At 37.5% G+C, this 27808-nt stretch overlaps 1 protein-coding gene across 2 annotated transcripts in view; it reads right to left on the bottom strand.

The window, feature by feature from the left end:
* The window catches only part of GMDS (GDP-mannose 4,6-dehydratase), a 605111-nt gene that overhangs the window by 225360 nt on the left and 351943 nt on the right, over positions 1 to 27808 (bottom strand). The gene's annotated exons all lie outside the window — the stretch shown is intronic.

Raw genomic sequence — 27808 nt, 5'->3', positions numbered from 1 at the left:
CCCTACTTACAACTCAGCTCTCTAGCCTACCTGCTAGAGGTGGCCTGCGTCTATTCCTACTTACAACTCAGCACCTCCACTCTCTCCCTCTACTTCCATGAATCAGAAAACTCCTCCTGGCCCTAAAAACATTATTAGCTACCATATGGAGTGCCAAACTTTGCCACTGATGTAGACATTAGCTCTTCAAATGGCTGAGAGCTAACCTATCTGCACGATTTGCATTTTAATAGTCTGCAGCTGCAGCTGACTTGCTCGCTTTATGATGGGGATGCCCCAGCTTTGCTCAAGACAGGCTACACTGGCACGCTGCCCAGAGCATGACAGCTGTAGCTCATTTGGACACACGCAACGGGGTAGAGCCTCTTATTTTCAGCAGGGTTCAACATGCAGGGGCTTCCACCCCAATAGCTAGTTTAACAGAGCTTCATCTAGAAGAGCTCCTTATTAGGCTCAGCAGTTTTGATATGCCCTTCTACACATCTCACCCTTGTGATCAACCACATCATTCCTGACAGGCCACGTGAAAGTGGGCAGACTCATTCCTCATGTTGATCTTGGAGGTGAGCGACATAAATTATTACATGCAATGGAGAGAGAGGGCAAAAATATTAAATACTATTTGAGTTTTTAGTCACATTCATGGTCTAAAAAATGAAATGAAATCAGTCCTAGAGTGCATATAGTTGTCCCACACGCTAATGAATTTGACAATCTCAAGAGCTCACCGTGCTTTCGGAGGGAACGAACGTGCCATGCATATACCAGTGCTCAGCACTCAGATCTATCTTCTTGACTGAGGCCGGAGGCTTTTGTCTTAGACAATACTGACTTCATTAGCAAGTTAAGAAGTATGAAAAGGACCAGGTCTTAGTAGGAGAAAACAGACACATGGCATTCACAGTAGCGAGAATGTGACTGGGTCTTGCTGTTTTGCATTTTGAGAACTCACCTGACAGTCCTGTGTGCTGAGTTTGGTTCCAGACATCATAATGGGAAGCACAGGATTACTCACAACAGCTTCCAAAGCCCATGAACAATAAATAGGGCCTGGAGACACACACAGTAGCCGACTCTGCCATGTGCTTATGCTGAATCTGGGCTGAGGAGGGATGACCATTCCAGTATCTCCAGCTCTTCACCCTTTGGAAATTGCAGTTTGGCTCTAGCTAATAGTTGGGTTAGGGTTGCAGTAGGGTCTGATTTGGAAAGTGATCCTAACCTTATTTTTTATCAGGAATGGCCTCTTAAGGTTGAATGCACTGGCTTCCCATTTGTGAATATAAGAACTACTAAGCGGGATGCAAATGTCCCAAAGCCCTGAGAAGATGATGTCTCTATACTTTTTTTGCATATATATTACCAGGAATATAATAAAATGTATTTGTATTCATTACATTTTATAATAGGACTGAGCCACACTCCATGTGCAGAATTCTTGGTTTTGCTTATTAATTAAGTCACAAATACGGCTGCAACCATTCTGACAATCTAGAAGTTGCCACTGTTAGGAGTCACATTTGTGTAATTATGATGAAAGTACACTGAGGCAGCGGTCTATAAACATCTTGGAAAATTCAAGATAAACAACTGCCACATCCACCACAAGCTTGGGCTGTACTTACGAACATATGTCACACCATAAGGGCACAGTGTGTATATTTATTAGAGTAAATTATGTATTATATTTATGAAGGTCTATGTCACATACATAAGAGTAAAGTTATAGAGTTCAGAGTTGGGAGTCCTACATCTAATTAACCTATAACTCTAAATATCTCAGGATGTTGGAGAAAACATATAAAAACAGACAAAAAGGAACCATAATGTAAAATCTTCAAACCATAATGAAACCTAGAGAAAATTGCTTAGACGTTACCCCTCATTTCTTGCAAAGTAAGCTCATATTTAAGTTCAGATGGACCGGGTTAACAATCACTATTTTTACTGTTAAAATGCCCCAGGGAAGTTATAAACGCACCAAATATGCTGTTAACCTTCCTTTATATTGTGTGCAGCTGTATGGCTTTGTACCAGGGACCAAACTTCCTAACTGGGCCAGCAACGTGAAAGAGGCTTTTTTCCAAAACCTTTCAATAACAATGCTTTGCTTGTCACTAGATTTCCATTTCGTTTTCTCTACTACTGCATACTAGTATTTGGTTTAGATTTTACTTATGCCAATTACTTTCTTTGGTTGTCATTTTTGCCAAGGAGTGTAATATATATTACCAAACAGGGATAAAAGCAGTCAAAGAAACGTGATACAGAGAGAGAAGAGTAAATTCAAACACTTATTTCTGACATCCAGAGTCAATACTTTCTTAACTCACAATCATTGTCACTGACAAGTTTAAAGATACATTTGTAACAATTTTGTTCCTTCCTGGCATCATTAAAATTAAGGATTATCAATTGATCTTATGAGAATTTAATAAAGATGATGACTTTTATTCTTTTTTTTCCTTACCGTCTACATGGGAGGTTAAAATCTATTCAACTTTTTAAAAGAGAATTTTAATGGTTTTAGATCATTTACAAGCTTTGGCAGGCTACATTAAAGGAGAAAATGTCAGCCATATTTCAGGGGTTTTTTTCCTTCTTTTTTTTCTTTTTCTTTTTTTAAACATAGGACTAAGATGATGTCAGCAGCACTGTGGAGATCAACAGTAAACACTGATACCTCATCAGAAAACAGAAAAACAGAAATCCATCTAGGATGCCTTGTGCCACTTAAGCTCTATTGATGGAAATGCTTTCTTCAAACACCCTTGCTTATACAAAGGCCATCTACAAACTATTTACCAAAATGAATCTCATGACACAGAACAAATAAAACAAAACTTTCTTAGGCAGAAGGTCAAACTGGGCTAGGATGTAGTATGTTGGATGAAAAAAATTAATACAATAAATGAATTCAATTTGGTTGAAAATCACATCTTAGCTACAATGGCTACCAAAAGTGCAATGAAATGAGTCTAACTGCCTTAACAAGTCCATATCTCATCATGATACTGAATTTCAAATTTTTGCTTTTTAAGTAAGGAAAAATTATCCTAAAGTCCTTGTTTCTGAATGGTCTGTCAAAAGACTACAAGCCTCAGAGGGAGAGTTGGGAGTGTTGGAGTCCACCAACCCTGCTCTCCTACTGAGTGGACCCAGAACCTTCTGAGATTCCCTAGTGCAAAATCAGGGAGCCTGCCCAAATGATTTCTACAGCCCTTTTAACAGTCACATTTGAATTGTGAACCATAACACTTGGTTGTATCCAAAAAGTAAACATAATTTATTTATTAAATGCCTTTAAATATATTTAACCTTTATTTTGAGAAAATACTACTTAAGTACAAATTTTAAGAGATTAGAAAATCTTGTTTAGAATGAGTGGGTGAGAAGCCTATACCATGGATTTACCTATAATGACCAGAAGATTATCTCGTTCCCCACTGGTGTTCTAGACATCATATTCTAGTTAGAAGAGAGACTAAGAAAGCGAATAAAAGTAAACACACACACACACACACACAAACACACACACTTCTACCAGTAATGGGTTAAAGAAAGGAATACATGAATTCAACACAAATCATTGGCCTCAGACTGCATGTAATATAAATCTGATACAGAGTAAAAATGTTATTATGTTATCATGAAGTTCTGTGATTTTTTTCAGTTAAAAATAGGTGATCCATACAAGGGACTATTACTCAGCAACAAAAAAGGAAAAAATATGGATATAAACAATAACAGGGATGAATTCCAAATGTATATGCTGAATAAAATAATCTAGACTTCAAAGGCTACCTGCTGTAGAATTACATTTATATGGCATTCTGTAAAAGGAGAGAATATGGGGCAGACAACATATCTGTGATTATAAGGGGTTACAAGTGGGAGGAGGAGAGGAACAGTTTTTAGGTGATGGACTATTCTGTATCTTGATTATCTTAATCTTGATTATGGCACTGGTTACATGACCATACACAGTTTCAAAAATCATAGAACTACATTGAAGAGGGCATATGTAAGTTACACCTCAACCAACCTGACTCAAAAAAAAAGCTGCTATTTTTCACTATTATATGTATATTGTCTGCCCCCCCCCCAAAAGGGACAAGAAGAGTCTAAGATCTTATGTTGTAAGCTGTAAAAAAGAGGTCCTAGTCCACAGGGTTGGATTTTTAGGAAGGTAAAAACCCAACCGTACTTTCAGAAGGTTAAAGTTAAGCTCTTTAATTTGCTGAGTTACACAGCAAGGAAACACTGATGGGAAGAAGATAAGAATCTGAATGTTTCTGCTTTTATTATGATTACACCACCTGGGCAAGGTGCTTTTCCTCATCCTGCTGTAGTAGCTGCTGGTCAGTGAGCAGCACGCTGGCATTTATGCATCTTGGCCCAGAGCCCACCAGCAGGGCAATGAAATCTCAGGTCTCTCAATTCAAGAATGTAATTTACAGAAACAAGATCTGTCTTTCCTCTGCCTTCCAGTTAGTGTACTGTTAAACTAAATAAGACATCTGCTTCTGAGCTGGATGGCCGGAGGGAAGTTTTATGAATTACCTGCAGGGTTAAATGCACCCAAGGTGAAAACACCCTCAGGAGGTGAAGGACCATAAAACCAGACTGACTTCTCTGAAGTTCTGGGCTCATCATTCATGTGTTGAGTTAATGTTCATTCTAGGAGGACACATATGTATAAAAATGGGAAAAGATGATGAAACATATTTAAACAAAAGTTTGTATATTGAACAAATCGGACTGACAATGCAAGGGTTCTAGAACTAGAAGATTAGCATGAGGCCACTGCTTTCCCTGCACCTGAATTGGCCCTTGCCATTAGCAACAACTCTGGATGTTAAAAGTTCGCCTTATACACACACACAAACACACACGCACAGTATTATTTTGATCTCTGGAACAATCAATATGATTTCTATATTCTCTATTAAATAACAGCCTTTCAAATGTGAAAATGTAGCTTTCAGTTCCTACTTTCGGCCAAAGCATATATTGAAGTAGTTTCCCAGCAATATTTAAAATTACCAACTAAATGATGCTGGTTCCTTGACCACAGTCACCACAAGTGCCGTTCTTTGTCCATGTCTCTCTGGTGGCCAGCAAGTCAGCCTTGGGTCATTCAAAAACTCTAGGAGCTGAAAGGTTGAATGGTCTCAAAAACAGATGCTAGAAGGCTCAGATTATTATTCCAGGCAATGGTATCGTCCCATCTCAGAGATGTGCACTCCTCAGGGAATAGGAACAAGGAAAAACCACTCTGGCTTCGTGCACCTGGGGAACCATGGGGAGATTTAATTTGGCCACATAGCCAGCGGGGTAAGCATCTTGGGCCTTGCCTTTTAGAGGGAAATCAGGAGAACCTGGTTCCTGTGAAAAGAACAGCCTACAGGGCTGGATTGCCAGCCCTAAACAGGCTGATCCAATTCCTCTGATTTCAGGGCATGAAGCAGAAATGTTAGTGGCTAAAGGTCATCACCGCAAAACTCCCCTACCCCCAAAAAGTGAAAAAATCAAGAGGTACCACAGGTCACAGGGAAATTGGCTGTGAGTGGTCTGGCACTACATTAGCCCTCTGACTGGCTGCCATAGCCCTCCTCTGTGAAAAGATGGTGTGAGAGAATCTGGACAGATGCCGTCGAGTCCCTGATCACAAGTCAAGTCTATTTGACTTTTCTCCTGAAAACATTAGTCTAGATTATAAGGACAAAATACATTTTCTCTATTCTGCTGAAAATTATTTTTGTTAAAATTCAAACTGGAAAGCAGATACTGTTGAATAAGTTTAAGAAGAGAGAACATAAAAATTACACAAACCTTAAAATATTAAGAGTTGCAGAGAGAACACTTGCTTCAACTGCTTTCCTAAAAATGCAAGTTTTAGTTATACTTTAAACCTTTGAGTATTTTACTGGGACTTACAGAAAATAACTTGAAAGGGAAGGGAGATAACGATGATGAAAGAACAGATATTTCTACACTAGGACTTCTCCTTCCTCATAAACCAGACCAATAAAAATAAGGTTTTGTTTGATGAGTTAAACTCATTTATTTATTTTAGAGGCTGTGGGTGATCCATCGGTATTGAAATAGAAGTAAAAGTTATTTTGTTTAATATTTCAAACTAAAATAGTGGTTCTCCCTTTACATAAACACACCTTGAACAGAAGACAACAGAAAAAGACAAAGGGTCCTATTCCAAGTGGAACAACGTCACCAATGTGTGTTAGCTACACACCACTGCTGTGCTAAGTGCAACACACCAAGCTATTAAAACGAATTTGCTGACTGTAACAAATATATCTCAGAAAAGTTCTTTGCATTTTCTAGAACAAGGTTAACAAATATTGAAATCTTTCATAAAAGGAGTCTATGATTTATACATTTCCACAAGTTGCTTTGGCTTCTGCTGATTAGTTTCTGCCAAAGAATCTTTCCCAGCTGCACCCAACAAAATCCTCAATTGACAACAATGTCGGATTAACTTGAGGACATCTAATGTTTTATTTATATGCATTTTCCTATGTAAATAATTCTGGATTTACTATTTTGTACCACTGAGCTATATCTTTCTTTAGGCTACGATAGTGGGCATAATAGAAAATCTATTGGGGAAGGGAGAGAATTTTTATGTATACAATGTTTATGTCACTGTTAGGAATAAGTCTTTCAAAGGATCATTCTCTCTTCCAATATAAGACCTTCATAAACAACTTACACAAAACGCTGGGAAGAGGAAACATCTCTACGATTAGGGAAGTTAAATGTCGAAGCTATAGGCAATTTATTATGAGTAGTAACTGCTTAGATGCTAAACTAATTACATTATTCTACTTTTTAAGATATAAGAAATGATGCTTGTATATTGACTCTGCAGAACAGGAAGAAAAATGTTTTAGGGAATCTTATTTTAGTCATTAAATTCCAAAGCTTTTTCCTGTTATCTGTTGCTTGAATGACCTTTATTACCTGTGTGATTGTAAAAGAGGCGGCAGAGACCTCAACAATGGGTTGAATGTATCAATGTGCTCTTATGAGGTGTTATAATCACATATAAGCGGTAGGTTTTTGTTTGTTTTTTACATATTGAGGAAAACTCATCATAAGAAAAGTTCTAGCAAATCAACCAAAAATGTTTTAGGATTTTGCCTTAGAGGGAATATTTTTCCTATTTGGTTTAGTAGATTTTTGTGTATAAGGAGAGTGGGCTGGAAACAGGACCCATAAGCGCTTGACTATGTAACTCTAAACTATTATGTAATGTGTCTACATATTAATTCCTTATCTAGTACTTCTAAACACAGGAAAACATTTTGCATGAGTGTGTGTGTGTGTGTGTATGTTTTCCAGTATAAATAGGGGAGGGAGGGAAAACCTCCTGGCAATTTTATTCAACACCTATAACTTTACATAAAGTATCTGGATAGCATTTTTTTTTTTAACTTTTAAACAGCATGAGAATGGGCTATTTTATTAGTAGTAAGTTAAAGATTCTGACACCTCCTAAAGTCTTCTTTTAAATCTTATAAATTCACTCTAAAGCTTTATGCATGTTTACATATTTGCTTTAGCTTATATAATATCTTAATATATATGTTTAAACTGTGCAGTAGCTTGATATCTACACACTTGATCTTTGCCATTACTGTAAAGTATATGTTTATCAATAAAATGCAAAATCCCACAACATGTACATTCCTTCATATCTGCACATTTTAGCAACATCACAAATCACTAACCTTTGTAGCTATCACAAAATTTAAAAATGAGTTTGAGACCTTATTTTCTAGTTGCATCCTTTAAAAAGACATTAACCAATTTCAAATAAATTAGCCAATAAATCAGCAGAAAAAAGGGGTCATTTTCAATTGATAAAATTAAGTTATGAAAGAGGGGTAGATCATTGCCTTCTATTTATAAAAATTTAAAGTCACTTTTTAACAAAATAAAAAATGTGCATTATACTTTATTATCAATTGAAAAACAATCTGAAGATAAGACACATAGAAATCAGTTATTTACATAAACTGTTCTTATTATTTTTTGGTGTTACTACAAAGGAATGATACTTTGAGTAATCTTTCAAAGCACGGATTTGAGAAGCTATTGTTAATTTCTATATTAGAAAAAAGATACAGTGGCTAACTGAACATAATAAAAAAAAAGATAGGGAATTTCAATACCATATATTTTTACATAATATAGTTCCTCACAGCACTTTTAAATATAGAAGTATAAATTTAAAGAACTGTGATGAAGGAAAAATCATAAATTAATAAAATAGCATTCAATTCTTATTTTCAAAGGTTAGAAGTAAATTATTTTTACTATAAATGGCAAATGTTAACTGAACATTTTAGTTATTAGATTACTTAGTCAAAACTATGAAGCAATGGGTCAATGAACAATGACATGAATTTTTCTTTTTATCTGGTGTATGTTAGCACATAACGGGTGGAAACAAATCTGTGATCCCCATTCCTGGTCTTCATTCATTTAGCAGTGTGTACTAAATGTGGCAAAGGTAGATTTGCTGGTGATGAACTCAGGATAAAATGAAAAAAATGTGAACCTTGACCTTTTTAACACTACTTAAAAATCAGAACCAGACCCATCAGCACACCACCCCATTGCCTTCAGCCTAACAAACTGGAAACCTGATCTCCCCCTCATCAGCCGTAGAAAGTACCCTTGTCAAACTGAAGCTAAGCGGCAAACCCCTGATGCCTCTCTGTTGGCTGCTCCCTCCAGACCAAAAGCACAGAAAGATTCTAAGTCAAACTTCACATGGTATCTAGAGTTTACAACAACGTTGTAAGTAAGAGATATTTCTGAACTCACCATTTCCTTTGCCTTGTTTTCAGATTTCATTTGTAAGACATAATATTCAAAGACATAAAATTTTGACTGAACAAGAGGGAATGCTTAGATTTTTATTACTGGACCACAGAAATGCCATCATCTGTGCTCACCACATCCACACTCTTCAGTAACTCTCTCTTCATAGTATTATCATGTAAAACTGACCGAAATATCCTAACTTAATCAGTCTGCACTTAGACTGACATAAATTTCTTTGCGTAAGAAATAGCTCTCGGCTATGGGTTTCTTTATAACCTTTCTTCCCTCTTTTGTCCTTGATTACAGATCCTTTTATTTTAGATTTCCTTTCCTACTTCTCCAACTTGTTAGATTTGTAATAGTAGAAAAAGTAGTAGGAAGATGACAACTATTTGGTGTAAAGTCTAGTACACAACTGAGTTTGTGTTTATTTCAAGGAGAAACAAAGATGACTGAAAATACCTGTTGTCCTCTATTTTTTTCAAATTGGAAAACATGGAACCAGGCAAAAATGAGGTGAAATTTTACAACAAATTAAGCTAGGGTGATAAAATCCATGGGGGAAGAGGAGAAGATTAAATGACATTAAAAAATATCCAAGACTTCATTTGATTAACTTTAATCTAATTATAAAAAGTTACTGCTCAGTTCCCAACCAAACAAGGAGACCTCAGAAGGTTTAAATAAGGGGGAAAAAAAAAAAAAAAAGAAAGAAAGAAAAAAGAAAAAAAAAAGTTGGTTAGAGAAGCAAAAATAATGCTGAATTAAAGCACTTGGAGGCCAATGGCTTTGAACCTGGGCTTCACCAGTCATTCCAACCAGCGAGCCCGTCTGCAGAGTTTTGGGCTCTTGTTAACAGAGCCCTCATTGTTTCCAAGGCAGTTAGAAAAATGCTGCTTTATATCTCCTCACACCACAGGCTCCGTGCACAGCCCCGAGAAAAGGCGGCTGAGAGTGTACAATCCACAGGAAGAAAAAAAATGCACGGATATATACACAACCCCTAACCTCCTCACCGCCGCCCCCACCCATACAGAAAAACACATTTTTCTGCTATAAACTACCTCCAACTCAATTCCTGGCTCACAAACTGTGGTAAAGGATGTTATGGTGGTGCATAATTTATAACTGGAAATTTCTGATTCATGTGGGATTTGGGGCATTTCTTTGCCCTTTACCCACTGCCTCTCCGTTTCCACCTCAAGCACGGGGAGGTGAAAGCCGTCAGGCAGTGGGGCCAATGCCATCAGGCAGTGAGGAGATAAACACTGCATTTTTGAGAGTGCAGTTATTCCACACCTGTTTAAAATGTTTATACAGTAATTAAAGATTAATGCTTATTCCAGACCAGATAAATATTAGACAGTGCATGTGTGTATATACATATATGAATCTGCAAGGCTGCAGAGAACAAAGATTTTATTGTATCAAGCTTACTTAGAGAAGGGTATATGCTTTAAAAAAGCCTGAGCTTCACAGAGTTTACATTACAGAGGGGAAAAAAGGCTTAAAAATGTTAAGTGGTTGCAGCTACCGAGTGCCATACAGAAAGCAGGTAGTTAGCTGTGCGTATGAGCTAATTCTGCTGCTAATCGTTCGGTTTTCTATTTATTAAAGAGTGGGCCTCAGTTTATTCCCGACCAGCAGTCAGTTCAATGGGTCAGCTCTAACTTGCTTACTAAAGTTCAACAATTAAAATCTGCTGAGACCATGACAAGGAAAACATTTTTTTTAAAATTACTAACTATATGATACGGGTTTTATTCTTAATTTTGAAAGAGCAAAGCAATAAATTGGTTTTGGTTAAGAGTTCTGGGCCACACTACAGAGTCATCACCCTCTGAAAAGAGCGGGAAGCCAGTGTGAACAGAGACTGCAGAACCTGGTGTCCTTGGACCAGGTGACCCAAGGGCATCCTGAAGTCCCTCCGGGCCGTACATGCTGCATGCTAAGCATGGTTTGCTAATGTCCTTTTCAGGAAGAAAAAAGCACCCAGCACACCACCTCATGGAATGATAACATAAATATATTTTTTAGTTTTTAATACTTTGATAGTTTTTGTTAACTTTTTAATTAACACCAAAAAGTTAGTAAAAAAAAAAAAATCAGTGTTGTCTTTCAGTTTATCCCAAAATATGCTCCTGACAAATTGCATGGATGTACTCAGCCACATTTCCCAATTTATTTGCAATAACTTTATAGAGACTATGTGTTTCCCTCTGATGATTTTCTGGTGAACTCTTTAATGCATGGAAAAAATCACTTTGAACTCAAAGGAGTTGTAATTTGTGACAATTTTTAAAGTTAAAATATTCACACATTGCATTTTCTTAAAGGGCACACTAATAGGGTCAAAATAAGATTACTTCAAAAAGTAATTAAATAAGTCTCATAAAATAATCTTAACATGTTTCTTATAAAAGAAAAAGGTTTTCTCTCCTTTGACATGTTAACAAAGATACAGTTTATTTATTCTTTTAAAGGGTAATACAAACAATTAGGCAAGTTTTAAAGGTAATAATAGGGTTCTATCTGACAGATTTGGTAGAGTTCATGGGCAATATAGACAGAAATAATTTTGACAAATCTAGAATCCATTCATCTGGATTTTTACAACACTGTACACTCAGACCACCAAAACACTGTGCATTCTACCACCAGCCAACTTACTGACACCCACCCCACCTAAAAATGCAAACCTGAAAGGTTTCTCTAAGCACGGCACAAGAAGGTCCCTACCATAAAGATCCCCAGAAACATGTGGACACATATCTTGGAGAACAAAGAAATAAGAGGAAATTTCCCTCTATTGCTTGAGTAATTTTGAAGTACAAAAAAAACATGGCTTTAAGATGTTTAATAAAAATAGATCAGCAAATCAAAGAGAATTCTGAGAAGACAAATCAGAATAAAAGTTAAAATTGGCTTATGAAAATTTGAAGAAAACACAGCTTCAGGAATACTGATAACAGAAGGCAGAATGGAGGTGGAAGAAACACGCTATCACCAATCAGCCACTGTTGTAGGCGTCTCTGCGCACCTGTGGGTAGGTGTTTTCTCTCCTCTGAGACAAGTAAAGGAAGCAGGGTCCTAAAAATTAACTTCACCTCTTAATCGTTGTTCTGCAATCAGTAGATATTTACCCATAAGTGGATTTACCCATCTCTTCTAAATGTGTAATAGGGTAACCTGGGAAATAGTTTTCTATATTAATAAATATGAGGCCAATATACAGATGACCCACGGGAGACAGCAGTCATTTGAGTTGAATTACTTAGTTTCATAAACCGAGTATACTTCATCTCAAGATTGTCTCAAACTCAGGGAACAAAAAAGGATGGAAGGAAATCGAGAACACTATTTTGCAGAGCACTAAGATAGGCATTTTTATATTCCTTACTTCATTTAATAACTTTAAAGATTCTTTGTGTAAAAGAATTTTCTAGATGATGAAATTACCCCGGAGTTGTCAAAAGTAGAAGAGCTGGGATTCATTCCTAAATCTCTGAATTGCGTTTAGGCCGCCTCTTTCTAGTACCCTCTGCTACAAAGATTACAAATAAATGTTTCACCATAGCTAAAGAATTACAAATGACTGAGTAGCCAGAGATACTCAACACCCAGGTAAAATAGATGAATAACTCAGAATCTGAAAAAAACAATATTTGTATGTTCCTTGACATCAGGAGTACAAATAAGTACGGAGATGTAATACACAACATGATGACTAGAGGTAACAGTGTTGCACAGTGTATTTGAAAGTTGTAAAGAAAGGTAAATCCTAAAAGTTCTCATCACACACACACAAAACATTTTTTTCTTTTAATATCTATATGAAATAATATATGTTAATTAAATTTCTTGTGGTAATCATTTTGCAATATACAATATATACGACGCTAGTCATGATGTCGTATACCTTCAACTTAAGCAGTGCTATGTCAATTATATTTCAATAAAGTAAATAAAAAAGAAATAAGGAGTAGGATCTTTATGTAAATTTTAAGTTTAAAATGTTCACTTAAAATCAACAACCCATTGATTTTATCTACTTTCTGCTCAAAAATATTTCAGACATCTTATGATGCCTAAATTGAAATAATAACCTGAAAAGGAAATATTAAAATGGGGATCTGAAACCATACTGTGACAGTAGGAGGAAAACACAGATGTCAAGCTTCCCTTAGTCTCTAAGTGGATAACACAACTGAAGCAAGAAGGGAGCCCCACTGGGTTACGTAGTTCATGCCGTTTGAATAAAAGGAAAATACTACATCTTCAGGAATGTTTTTCTCTGGCAAGAGGTGCATGAATTCTTATACATGGACACTGAGTAGTAAAACAACTGGGAATGTTTTCAAAAGTGTCTTTGGAGATGCTAAATTGTTCCTTTAGTTTTTGTCTTTTGTTTTTTTAAAATAGCACCCTTAAATAAAAGGCAAAGGCATCCATACATCATAACTAGAGCAGGCCATTCAGGTGGGGGGAGAGAATGAAAATGTGGTTCAGGTATGTTTCTTTACGGTGATCTAATTTGAGGCAGATAGAAGGTTTGTAAAGCAAAGAAGAGGTTGGCATAGTGTCATGCTTTTAACAGCAATGATTTCAGACTTGCTTTTGGCAGAAGCTGGGGAGGGCTGTCAAGATCTTATTCCCTGGTGAATGTCTGGTATGTGGCTATTCTGAATTGTCGATCTGTGTGAGAGCCATAGCTTTTAGATGTTCACGCAGTAACATTTCTGACATGGCTAGGAATGCTGAAAAACCTGGACCATCTTACCCCTGTTTGTCGGCACGGCAGGAAAGTTGATTGAAATGCTTATAGGCAGAAAATATATTTTAATGTTGAAAAAATAAAAAGCTGAGAATCTGCAGAAAAAGAAATCACAGGACCCAATGTTTGGAACCACATAGAGACAATCTTCTCTTGGAACACTTAGTGGGCTACTTCCCCTTTCATACTCTGGAGGACATCCGCTAATGACAAAAGGGGTCTTCCCCCAAATGCCTCCGTGTGTTCCCTCCTGGTGTGCTACTGTCATAAGCACAGTCAGATTTTCTTGGGGTGTTTCCATAAACCTTGGCATAGGGGAGGCAGCCACTGGCACTTGTATGCCCTGGAGGAGGTCTTTCTACTACAAACTCAGTGCTGTAGGTTATGGTAGTCTCTGATTATGCTTGTCTACCACGGGCTGCCCCCAGAGGAAGTGGCGCCTACTCTCTCCTGCAGGTGGGGAGGAGCAGATCACACCTGATGCTTGCTTTTCTGGGTAGAGGGGAGAGCAAAGCCATGACAAGCGGCTGGACACCATTGTGTTTTGCCAACATGCTGTCTTTGGCACTTGACTTGATTTAATTCAATGGCCACTTTATAGTGGTTTTTCTTCAGAAATAAGCTAGTTTCTTTCGGCCCCTCCTTGCTCCTCATTACCGGATGACAACCCTATGACTGGTATGACAGATCTGTATATAAAGCCGAAACATACCTGCCATTGTACATGGCTGAGAAGAGCTAAGGATGAGCACTGTATCCAGCCTGTACTTTCAGCAATGACCATGCATTCCACTCTTAGAAGCAGAATATATACCATTGCTAATCAATCCACAATCTCAATCTTCCCCCCACCCCCGCTCCCAAGTGTACACAGCACAGTTGCAAAGCAGTCCGAGCCAAATCATCACTGTGGGTCTTGTCACAGAGGAAGCCTCAGACTGCTGTGTCTGTACAACCTCAGCACCTTTTGTCCTTTAAGAGGAGGAAATACAGTCCAGTGCACTACCTTGAGATAAATATTTTTAAACACCCCTTTCCTTACACATACTCCTTTTAATAGAATCATTATTTTTGTTATACCCAAGACATACCTACGGAATTTAAAAAGTCATTTAGGAATAGTATTCAAAACAAATGCAAAACATACACGATTAGTTAAATTAAGCGTATCAATAGTTTTATTTTCCTATATAGCACTTCTTATAGAAGGCACACATGATAAATTTTACCAATGAATTTATGTAAGCAAAAACAAACATGAATAGGGCTCAGGGAATTGATAATGTCACCTATGCCATATGCCGTAAAAATAAACGTCAGGGTCAGCGGCAGACATTTACTGTTTTGCGTACGAAACAAATCCAGGTTTGGGTGGCTTCCCCTTATGAGAGAGTAAATACCTAATCTTCTCCAAACTGAACACATTCATAACCCTATCACCTACCCCCCCATACTTAAACCATTATCTAATTACACTGTGAACATCCAGAAGGCGAGTTACCAAGTACCATGAGTTAAGAAAGGGCTGGCCAAGAAAGGGGTGGAGGGAAAGGGGAGAACAAACTGGAAACCCTCCAGCTGGGGCCTGTTTGTGACTTCTTGGCCTCACTGTTTGAGACTTTCTGGCATTTTTATTGCCTGTTGTCTCAGTGATAATGTGCAAGCATAGAAATATATTAAAACCCTAAGTAAATATATTCAAAGAGAGAAAAAGAATAGGTCATTAGAGAAAAGAGCAGAAGAACGTTAATTTTGAAGTAACACATACAGAGAATGCAATATTTTAATTTTTAAAATTGCCATAAAAGTGTAAGTCAAGGCTATTATTATTTCAATTGAGGGCTTTGGGGAGCACAGGCAAATAAATTATAAATGACATTTCATGAAATGAAATGCTAAAAGAAATCTTTGGTAAGCTGGAGTTTTCTTATCCTTACTTGTTACAGAATTATTACTCCATGAAATTGTGAAAGGACCAATCTACCAATTTTATTAAAGAAAAGCATAACTTCCCTCATCTCAGATATATTGGCTCCATGCAAAATACCACAAAATTGCTGTTCTAAACTGCTGCTGCTAATAATAAGGAAAGCCAATTATGATGTATTCTTGTAAGGATGTTTAAAAAATAGTTACAAAACAGTTCAATTCTTTTCTTATTAGTCACATAATACTTTCTACAAGAACATAGTCCAGACTAAGATTAACAACTCGGCAAGCTGCTTGCCCTTTTCCCTTTTTTTTTTTTCCTGAATGGGAACAAATATAGGATATTGTTATCACAGCCAGATGGTCCAGATGTGCTGGCAACAGTCTTTTTGTGTGGTGCAGTGAGCACCTTTACGTACCAGATTATTTATTGGGCAAATGAAGTACTTAATTCTAACTGCTTGGTAGCAGAGCATACCCCCACCCCTATGACTGGACAACTATCTTCCCTCACTCCTTTTACAAAATAATCTTTTCCTTGTCCATCATTCTATCTTTTCCACTTATTACCCTCTGTCTCTAATGGTGGACAACAATGCCCCTGGTGTGGTCCACAGCATCCGGCCCAATGTTTGCCCACAGCATAAATGCTGGCCTGAAAGTGGTGTTGAGCTGCTGAGGACATCCACCGGGCTGTGAGCAGGAATATCTTATTTCTCACAAAGGCAATAGATTATATTATAACTGTAAAAATCCAATCTGTATTAATGATAAAAATTCAATACTTTTATTTATATTCTTTTGCCTATGACTTGCATGATGTGTGATATATATGCCTAATAATCAAGAGAAGTGATGATTAATGCTTTATGGAAAGGTTGAAGATGAAATGAACACACTGGTTTGTAACCAGACTCTTAAAAAAATTTTTTTTCCCAAAGCTCTGTCAGAACGTACTCTCTATGCAGGGATATGATAGTCGTACAAATAAAACAGCCTGCATTTGCTAGCTATATGTGACAACATCCAAAAGGGGTACAATATATCACCAAAACAGCTCACAAACTGGCTAGTCACATTATTTATTACGAGCCACACATGTGACAAATTATTTAACTCAGTTGATCCTAATAAGTCAAAGAGCAAGCAATTAGCTAACTCAGTCAGAGGGCTGTTTGTGGCAATTTATAGATGCGCTCAAGCTGTCCCAGCACTTCAAAGCCCCATTAAGGGGAAACCTTTTAATGACTCACTTGAGATGACAAGTATTACACAGCACATATGGCAGCCAAGAATTTGGCAGCCTATTCTGTTACACTCGGCCTCCCCGCCGGCCCACCCCTAGCCCCCAACAGCTGTTTACGTGTTTTCAGCCTGTGCTTTGCTGTTGTAAGCAGACACGGTGGGGCAGAATCGGGCAACAGTGTTTTCAAGAGCAACGAGTGGTACCGGATTATTGCATCACACGGGTTTCTGAGAACGGCTAAAATCTCCACATTTTTATGGGTCTGGGTTAAGTTATTTTACAGGGGAGGAAAGAGAGAAACATGGAGGGACAGTGAGGGACAGCCCTGGTGACTTTAGGCAAGTCACGTATTCCAATCCTGTGTCTTTTATGAAAACTGAAGGTAGTAAAACCCTACTTTACTGAGGTGTGGGGAGAAGGAACTGAGTGAAGGCTAGTATGGCGCTCTGAAGATGAAAAAGGGCAGTCGTCAGGACGGTTATTATTTATCGCAACATGAACTGTGTGGGTCAGAGGGTGTTTTGCATCCTGACCTACTCACAGCACTTTTCCTTAGGTCAGTGTGCACTTGGGCTAGGTCCACAACTGCATCCTTAATCTAATCACCAGCCCCGCCCCGCCCCCCCGCTTTGGAAGAAGAGTGCAATGCCACAACTCAACTGTTCAATAAAGGAACGGAATTTTGAGCAACAACTTCCCAGAGGGACGCCTGCACTGGGGCCACTTGTTCCCTGGAAACGGGGCCCACAACAAGTTTAGACACTTAGAAATGAAATACCAGCTGACACTCTCTCAAGATTCAGGCAGCACTGAAGAAACAAGTGCTGTGGGAACAGGACTGAAAAGGCTGAAGCTGCTGACTACGTAAAAAGCTGAGAGACCTCAACACCAAAGCAGTGTACTTGTTTTTAAGTGATAACGGTCCTACTTCTTTATCTGTGGTTCCAAGTACCTCAGGAAGGCCAGCCTGGTGAAAGACGAGCTGAATGGATAAGAACAGCTGGTGACAGCAAGAAAACACAACACCCTCCCCTACCTGTGGAGGGGCCACAGTGTATAAAGAAAAGGCAAGAGTCAACCTCTTTGGAAGTACCAGCAGCCATGAGAACTCATTAAATTCTTTGACACCATATACTCACTTGACTCCCATGAAACGATCAATTGATTGTGCTTTCGAGTTCCCCACCAGCCAGGCTGCACTGGAGCCATGCTGTAATTACAGCTTGCAGGGGGCGAAGGCGCAAACAGGAGGAAGGGGAACTGTGGTCTTTCACAGGGCACAGAAGTGTGCCACCCCACGGGGGACAGGACAGCCACCCGGCCTGCAGCGCTAGGAGTCACTCTGTTCTTGACTCTAGTTGTTCACTTTGGCCCTGCTGGGATTTCAAGTTTGTTAATTTGGTTACATAGATAAAGCTCAAAAGAAGAAATGTGAAGTTTAAGAAGTGATACGGATATACAGGGAAGAGGTGGACATTTCTTTCACAGTTGCAGTTTAAATTTTCAAATCTTCTTGCTAATACCCCTTAGCAAAATGGGAGTCACCTTGGGGGCACCTGGGTGGCTCAGTGGGTTAAGCGTCCTGCTCTTGATTTTGGCTCAGGTCAGGATCGCAAAGTCATGAGGTTGAGCCTTGTGTCATGAGAATAGAATCTGCTTGAGATTCTCTCTCTACCTTTCCCTCTGCCCCTTCCCCTGCTCTAAATAAATTTAAATAAATAAATAAATAAATAAATAAATAAATAAATAAATAATAAATAAAATAAATCTTCTGGGGCTCCTGGGAGGAGCAGTCAGCCAAGTAATTGACTCTTCTGCTCAGGTCATGATCTCAAGGTCTTGAGATCAAGGGGCCCCCTGGCCCCAGTCCACTCCAAGCTCAGGGAGGAGTCTGCTGAAGTTTCTCTCTCCTTCTGCCCCTCCCCGCACTTTCTTGCACTTTCTCTAGAATAAATAAATAAATCTTCAAAAAAATAAAAGGGGGGGAGTCACCTCATATTTGAGTCCTAACAAAATCCTGCTTTATTACGGGGCAGCCTCTCAATTATATTACTCTGAACACTAAATGCTGTGTTGGGGTGGCTGAGCGAGAGGGAAGATGTGTTAATTAAACATCAATCAATCCTAGTTGCCATGCTTCAAGGGGGCATGAAACAATCTGTTTAAAAAAGAGGTTAAAAAAATAGCTGTAATTATTGCGAGTATGACCTCATAATTATAAGAGTTTGATGTCAACAATACTTTAGAAAGCACTTTAAAAAGCAATATATTAGGGATGGGAGGCATGACTCTATATATCCATGTGATGAATGAAATAGCAGATGTCCTCATGTTATGCACTGAAGACTCGTGGGTTGGGACAGACCTTCCTGTGGCAGCACCAGCAAGAATTCAAAAGCCCTGGATGGACATGATGTGCTCTAAGAAACAGATGATTCAGGGACGTATCAAAGATGTGTCTAAGGATATTGAATAAAACTGTTTTACAAAATATGAATAGAAAGAACCCCCTCACTATTTCTAACTATCCTAATGTTATGTAAAGTATGTATATATACTTAATTTAGTAAATTAAACACTACAGTCATTTGACCATTTGTCCATATTCCTCAATGTTTATTCAGTTGGCTTAGGACATTTTTTATTTCTTCTCTTTGGAAGAAATACTGCCTCATATTTGAGGTTACTTATTCTTGGGCACATATAACCTAAAATAAAAAGAATATAAAACTATAAAATAGTGTAAGAATATCCAAAAAAAATTCGATTGAAAGAGCTGTTTCAAACTAATGAACTTGAAATAATTACAAAGAATATCAATTTTGATGTTTGTGACTCAGATTTTAGTTGCAGAAAATACTGGTATACCTTTTGTTTAACTATGTTTAGTCTTTTCTATTTGCATGTGTATATATAAAGTCTAGAAGGATATGTACCAACACAATCTCTGAGTGTCAGAATTAAAATGCTTTTTAAATGTATATAAATGCCATGAGGTACATTATAAAAAGATTTCAGTCAATTAATACACACACACACACGTGTACATGCACACAAAATAAAACCCATGGCTCTCTGTTACCGACTCAAAACAATTAAAAACCAGAGTTACATAGGTAGATTCGAAATCTTATGAAATTTTCAGAGTATAGATTCTTTAAGATTATTCTTAAAGTAACTATATTATATCTCAAGATATTCAATGTGTTGTTCCTTGTAGTATTGCCAAATATTTTCACAATTTCTATTTGCCAAATATTATGCCAAAGTAAACTTCACAAAGTAAAATTTGTTCAAAATAAGAATAACACATTGTTAATTTCATGGTTTAAAACATGTACTCAGAATAACCTTATGCAATCTTTTATTGTGTCTTCATTTAAAAAAATAAAGATACTGTGGTGTTAGTAAGTAATGTAGTGAAGATATGGTCTGTGTTTTCTGTTCTGCTCTGGAGCTGACGGTGTTGAGAAAAAAAAGGTTTTTGAAATGAAACATAAGAGATCATTTATTGATTTATATAATCTTTAACCTAAGGATGTAATCCTCAGGATGTAATAAATAGACTCTGAAAATGAGTGTGATAATTTGTTAAAGTAACAAAGCCATGCCCAGGGTATGGGGAGGCTGCCATGTCAGGCTGGTAGAAAGCGGAGGCGGTTGGGAGTAGAAGTCCTATGTTCACGTCTGGCTTTTGGACAATTCCTGAACTTCTGTGATCTTTATCTCTCTCACTTAACATGGGAATAATAGTACTAATGGTGCTATATTCAGGACTGATTAAATGAGGTTACTCACAGGAGAGCTCTCCAAAAACTCTGACATACAATGTAAACATTAGGTATTAGTACTCTTATTCCTGTTCGTTTGTTCAACAAACTTTTACTTAGATTATACCATGGGGTCAAAATTCTTCCCTTCCTTCTTTATTTCTGGTGAAAAATAAGATCATTAATTCTCACATGTACTGAGGTTCTCTAATCCTCTGTATTATTCCTTCTACCAGGAAAAAGAGACCCCCTAGTTTTCTGCGGAAAACCATGGCTAAAATGTCAGTGTCACACAACTTTCTGCTACTCCTCTGTAGGGGAACCATGGTCCTCAGATTAACAGAAGACTAGCTAGCCTCAAGCTATGGTTTCTGATATGCTGATGACCTGCAGGGTGAGTCTTCTCTTTTCCTGTCAGGGTCACCTCAGAGAAGTCCCACTGCTGGAACTAAATGCTATCCACCCCTGTGGTGGAAAGAACTGCATTCATATAACTTTGCTGAAGTCTCACAGTCAGATCCACAGAAGAGTGGTCTCAGTTTGCAGCATATTCCCAGATGTTCTGCAGAACTGATGGTAAAAATTAAGGGGACTACAAAAGCGTAAGGATTGAAGGCACGCCTTCTTTTGTCAAGTTGTCCATTATCCTCTTTTGACTTTGGATATCTATAGAAAAGCACATTTTGGAGGGGAAAGTGTATTTTAGACACATCCAACATGGGTCATTTGTAATATACCGGGAGAGATTTAAAGACTAAAATGGCTGGCAGGTGTACTGTTTCATTGGCCACCTGGCACCACAGATCTTTACCATGTAGATCCCAGGATGTGGATTTTAGAGCAATTTTACATTTTTTGAGTAATGCTTCCCCTAGGGAGTAAATTATACAAGCTATAAGATCTATACGCAAACTCTTTTGCTCTTTGAAGCAGACTTTCACAATTTAGAGGTCAGCCACACCTATTTGCTCTCAGCTCGCTGGATCATGTGACTGGCTCACGTCCTATTCCCAGTATCTGTAGTACATAATTGTGTGCAGAATTATCATCTCTTTAAAAAGTCCTCAGTTCGTCCTTGGTTAGTAAAACAATCTGCATTAGTTTATTGCTCAGGGATATCCTTCCATTTTTATAACCATGAGTGTTCTAAGGGAGGCTGTGATGTGTTTACCCTCAAGAATGTAACCAGCAACTACGGGGGAATTCTTGGCTCTGCAGAGGTATTCCATTTTGTGTAGATGTGGGCGTGTCCTGTGGAGCTATGCTCTAACAGTTCTACTGGCCACACAGAACGTCGTGTGAGAAAAGAAAGTTACAGTCACAGGAGTGTGAGAAGGGTGAGATGAAAAATGCCAGTGTACATGTTCATGCTCTTAACAGACATTATTTAATGCCTAGAAATGTGAATTGAAGTCTAAACAAACCCAGGGCACTTTCTACAGAATCTAGTGGAGAACCAGGTTAAATAATTAGATATGTGGAAAACAGCATTTAAGAATAAAATTTATAAAACTCTAAGAGAGTGAATATTTTCCCAGTAGTTAGGTACACAAGAATGCAAATAATAGAAAGTAGGGCATGAAACAGTCCTAACTTTTTCTAAACGTACCCGGGGCCAGAGCTGTCATCACACTCACCTCTGCTTATTGTAATTGATCTCACTGAGCGTGTACGGTGACCATGCAAGTCAGAGGCTGCACTGCATTCATTTTGTTATTCATCCCCAGCAAAACAATGAATTCTCAATAAATGGGTGGTATCCAGCAAATATTTGCTAAATAAATTATTACTAGAAGTTGTGAATAAAGAAAAAGGAAAAATGAATTCAAGGATTTTTTTTAAAAAAAGATTTATTTACTCGAGAGAGAGAGAGACAGCATGAGCAGGAGGGGCAGAGGGAGAGGGAGAGAGACTCCCAAGCAGACCCCACACCCAGAGCAGAGCCCGATGTAGGGCTCGATCCCAGGACTCTGAGATCATGACCTGAGCCAAAACCAAAAGTCAGACGCTCAATCGACTGTGCCGCCCAGGTGCCCCAAAGATTATTTCTAAAATCTAGTTCTGGACATGGAAAAGATAATAATTCACTGGGTATTTTCTATTTACAAAGGTATTGGGTACAAAATACAGAAAATTATTTAGCTATAATTGGGAAGGACGACTTAACTGTAAGAGAGGCAAACCACTAACAAGGCGACTAAGGAAAGTAGAGTTACTTGGAGTTCTCAGAAATCTTTCAAATGTGCACCTGCAGAGTTTGGATATTGACCTGTTAATAAGAAAGTAAGCTGGCTGGGTGAGGAAACTTCAAGTAAAGTTAGAATTGTGAATCAAGATAGGCATTTTTATGTTAAATAAAAAGGTAAATATTTCTCGAAGACAGAAATTTATTCCACTTCTCGTCATGTTACCCTGTTTTTTATATTGAGATAATATAGAGAAGTTCCTTCCACTATAGATTTTTTCTCATTTTTACTTGTTTGTGTTTAAGTAGCAGAAAACCCAGTTTATGGAAAACATCTGACAGACTGATCCACTAACTTGCCACGGCAAGCATGGGACAGATGGGTTCAGGTGGTCAATTTGGAAGTGTGCTGCATTTCTAAGACATCTGTTAAAAACTTCCTTGATGCAGTGAGTTCTGATCTAGATGTTATGCATGAGACACAGAAGAGTGTTCCGAGAGGGGGCAAGTTCTATGGGCACTGGCAGGATAGCCTTTCTAGGTGACAACACTGCTGACCCTGGTATCTGTAATGAAAGGGCCTTGGGAGGCACTACTCATTTTGCTTTACGAACATATGACCTCATTTTACATCGGAGATGTAGAGAGTTCTTCGATAAACTTGAAGAGGGAGATAATGAATTAGTTTTATTATTCGACAAATACTTGAGTTGCTATGTGGGAAAGTGAATAACAATAAATGACGATATATTTTCTTCAATAGAGCGTGTATTACAGGGGTAGTAAGGCAGAGCCTGAAAGCGAAAAGGAAGGGAAGGGAAATTTACAAAAGTATTTTACTGTTATAAGAAAAATTTTTAAAAATTAACTGGGTAATTGGGGCTTACTATTCTTGTTTTACCCAGTATTGTAAGCACACTGCTTTGGAGCCTAGCTTTTTTGGTTAATGTCCAAACAGCTGCTATGATTGTTAATTCTGCCAGGGTAACTAAAAAGTAGGCACTTACATGGTATCTTTCAAAGCAAAGATTGAAGGCAATATGGTTGGTGCAGTATTTTCCTAACGACAACCAAATTCTATTAATATACTTAGACTATCATTAGAAATAAAGATAATTCCAGCAACAGAAACAATGCCCCCCATCCAGCTGGACTCTCAGTCACTGCCTACCCATGACAAGGTCTTTGTATTCTGGTGGACACTGAAATTAAAAAAGTATGTATCCCCGTTAGTGATAGTATTTGGTAGAAAAAATGGACTAGTAAGGAAAGATATAAATTACTGATGAGAAATGATAGTAGAAATCAAAGAGGAACAAAAAAACCCCATCCTATTATCTTGACAATTTTAGACTGAACCAAAGGTAAAATAATTCCTGAAGTATATTTCCTAGATGCAAAATGATGAAATTTTGGAAATAGACGTTCCTCTCAGTAAAGAAGGCATTCATCTATTAGAAAAGAAACAGGCAGGAGGAAAGAGGGGCACTAAGAAATAAGTAGACTGAACATACTGGAGAAGCAGCCTTTTCCTGCAGAACAACTAGAGCCAGGGACATAGACCCAGAACATGGAGGAAATGAGTAAGGAGATGAAACAAAAAGAAAAGAGAAGCTATACTATTCTGCACTACATTTTAACCTATTTGCAGCCAAGCCCCTGTTCTGGAAATCAAACTTGAAAGATCAGTAATCTTAGAAAATCGTTAAGTGATTTAAAAAACCAAACAACTGAGATTGGAAATTAAGATGGCTTACTTTCTAAGCAAAAAGCAGGCTGAATATAGGTTTAAATCATTTCTAATACATTCCTAAAGTGCAACACCATAAATCTCGGCCACACAGCCTTGCAAGGACAACAGTGACTAGTCAAAAGAAGTGAATCTGAAGAAACACTGTGTTTTACTTAAAAACGCAAAAGTGTGATGAAAATAAGAGCCATGTAAATGAGACAAATGTATCTATCAAAAAACGCCTGTTCTGTTTTTCAGCAAGCCTCTCATCTCAGTGTTTCAGCAGGACTGCTCCAACTCTCATCCCAGAAATCCTACTGAGTTTACTGGAAACAACAGGATTCAGATTACTCAAATGGTCAAGACCATCTGCTTTCCTGCAAGATGCACAGCAGGATGAAGCAAAAGACATCACTCAAGATCTGGCAAGTCAACCAACAGTCAGACAGAGATCTGGCAAGGATTGTAAGTAGAAGGAAGCCTACATTTTCGAGAATCACAAAGAAAGAGCAGTGTGATTCCAAGTCTTGCAGCTACAGAAAAAGCTCATAGAGTCTTTTCCCAGATAGGTCCTATGTCAATGAACCTTCATCCACAAAAGATAATCAAAATGATTATTTTTGAACACACATATAAGTAGGTTTATTTATGGTGAGTATTTTATTTTTAGAACTTCTTTTCTAAATCAACCAAGGAAGGCACTGGGGGTGGCATTTTCAAACTGGAACATACAGTTTATGCTGCCTAAATAAAGCATATTTACCAGGCAGCAGGGGTCTGAGAATTCTTTACAGTTCTTGGTCCCTCAAAACTGGAGGAAGAGAAAATTCATGCACAGTACTCAGTGAGGTTGACCAAAGAGCTATTAAATTGTCATTGTTGTTGTTGTTTTATGGAGATACAAAATTACTTAGAAATACAAATAATGGTTATAACATCAATCAATCAATCAATCAATCAATCAAATCATCCCCCATTTAGTCGAGCATGTATGAGGATGTACATACATGTGTGCACATGTGTCAAATATTAATAAAAGGCTGGAATGAAATAAACCAAAATGTAATCAGAAGTGCTCCTTCAGTGCTCTTACAATAGGATGACTCGTTGACTAAAAAGTTTCATATTTTGCAATTAGAATGATCGTGACTTAGGATCACTTAAAAAGAAGAGAGAAAAATAGTGAAATGAAAAGACTCCATTTAGTGGCATATGGACTTAGGAAGGAAATAAAAACTCTAAAATTCAATCTTACACTCAATGCCATTAGCAACACCTGGAAAGTGACCTACAGTCAGCATCAGTGATCAAGAGAATCCTAACACAGTTTTTGTTGCTAACTATTTGATAAGCATGGCTGATAAATATAGTTACAGATAGGATCTTAAAATTCTGTGGCTCTTGAATTCATTACCTGATGATATCCAAGAATGGATTGATAAGGATAGGCAATATGATGTAATAGAAAAAAGCATGGGTTATCCAATTCAGAATTCCCTTGTCTTTATCCTTATATACCTTTGGGGTTAGTTCCAGTTTTTTCATCTGTAAAAAACAGAGTTAATAACATATATCATGCATATAGTTGTGAGGATTAAACGAAATAGCATCATGTCACTGAGCCTGGTTCATAGTAGCTCATAAAATAGTAGTTGTACTGCAGAAGCAATAAAAGCCATTACCAACAGAAAAGGTCACTCTTACCATACATATGCAATCTATGACATTAAAAATAAATACACATGAGGACTTTTTAAAAAAAATAATTTTATGGAATTAATCACAATTTTTCATTGGTCTATTTTTTATATATTGATCAATTGACTTTAAAAGTAATAAAAAGAAGAAAAATGAAACAAATTATATATCTTAAAGACTAATTTAAATAATAAAAAGATCTTTCTACATACAAAATAGTCTTTGAAAGCTAGAAAGGCTCTCAGAGATATCATCTATCTACTCTAAAACCCTTCCTTACAAAAAAATTTAGGTGAGTCTTTAACTTGCATAGACACATGCAGATTAAGGAACAGAGATGCAACTAAAAGTCAGCACGCCTGGTACTTAAGAGACTTTTCTTCCCATCTATGTACAAATTATTTTGTATATTAAGCCAAATGATTTAAAAAGTTCCATCATTAAAATATTAATATTTAAATTTTAATGTTAATTTAATTTAAATATAAAATATACCAAAAAGCAATTTTGATCTCATATGTTTTGTTGCCTTATTAACCAAGTAAAATTTATAATACTCAACTACATCATTACATGTTTATTTTGTCAAAACTATTCTTCAATTGTTACAAAACTGTTATCTAGTTTCTAGTACATTTGGAATTTATAAATGAAACAGTACCGATGTAATATTTACCATGCAATTTTTAACTAGTGAAGATTTTGATGTAATGGAATTATAATTAGAGCAAGAGCCTCAATTTAAGGAAAAGACCATGATCAACCTGCATGTGGGAACTTGAATTACTCAGTCACTGTCCTTCTACCCCTTGCATTTTACTTTTCTCACCAACTGGTCCCAAGTACCCAATCAAATATCTATGTGAAAATCAGATCCAGACAACCATTCATGAAACTTACACAGTTGAGAGCTTCCTTTATAAATAAGTATTATAAACATCAAAAGAACACTGCCAACAAAGGAAAATGTGATATAGGAGGGCGATTTATATATAACTCAAATTGTCAACATTTAATAAAAAGCACAAATCCCAGAGTCACAGGGAGGAAATGATGCAGTGTCAACCAGGGAAAGCCTACAAATAGGACTGGTAGTCAGTTATGTCTTCACCAAAGTGGCATTTTTGCCAACAAGACTCTTGGCAGCCCTTAGGGGGCTAAGCTCGTACAACTTACCAAATATGGTGGGGAATGTGAAAACATCACAGATATTAGCATTTATTTTTGAGACTAACATAATGCAGTCCACAGGCTTGCCATCGGAGCCTGCAGCCACTAAGTGATAGCTGAAGCAGTGGAATGCAAATAATCCATTGGTTCACATTAGTGTCACGCTCATTTGTAAATGTTCTCAGTCCCCTTCTGGCCCTTAGGGTACCTCACTCGCTTTTTAGGGGCATAACTCATGCGCAGTATATTTAAAAAGGAGTTAAACTGTGAGAGCACCAGTTAGCAGTGATTTACTCATTAAAAAGTGCATTAGGCTACAGTGCCCTGAGCTGCTCGACCTTGTAGCTGATCACTTCTAAATTGCTTGAATAGAAGTTAGTTATTTACCTACTGGCAGTGGCCCAAGATTTATCTATTTAAGCTACAAAGTTCTATCATTTATCTG

Source organism: Ailuropoda melanoleuca, chromosome 5, assembly GCF_002007445.2.
Source record: "Ailuropoda melanoleuca isolate Jingjing chromosome 5, ASM200744v2, whole genome shotgun sequence".
In the NCBI taxonomy this organism is placed as follows: domain Eukaryota; kingdom Metazoa; phylum Chordata; class Mammalia; order Carnivora; family Ursidae; genus Ailuropoda; species Ailuropoda melanoleuca.
Note: the sequence above shows the minus strand (reverse complement) of the source record. Positions and strands in the feature narration are given on the sequence as shown.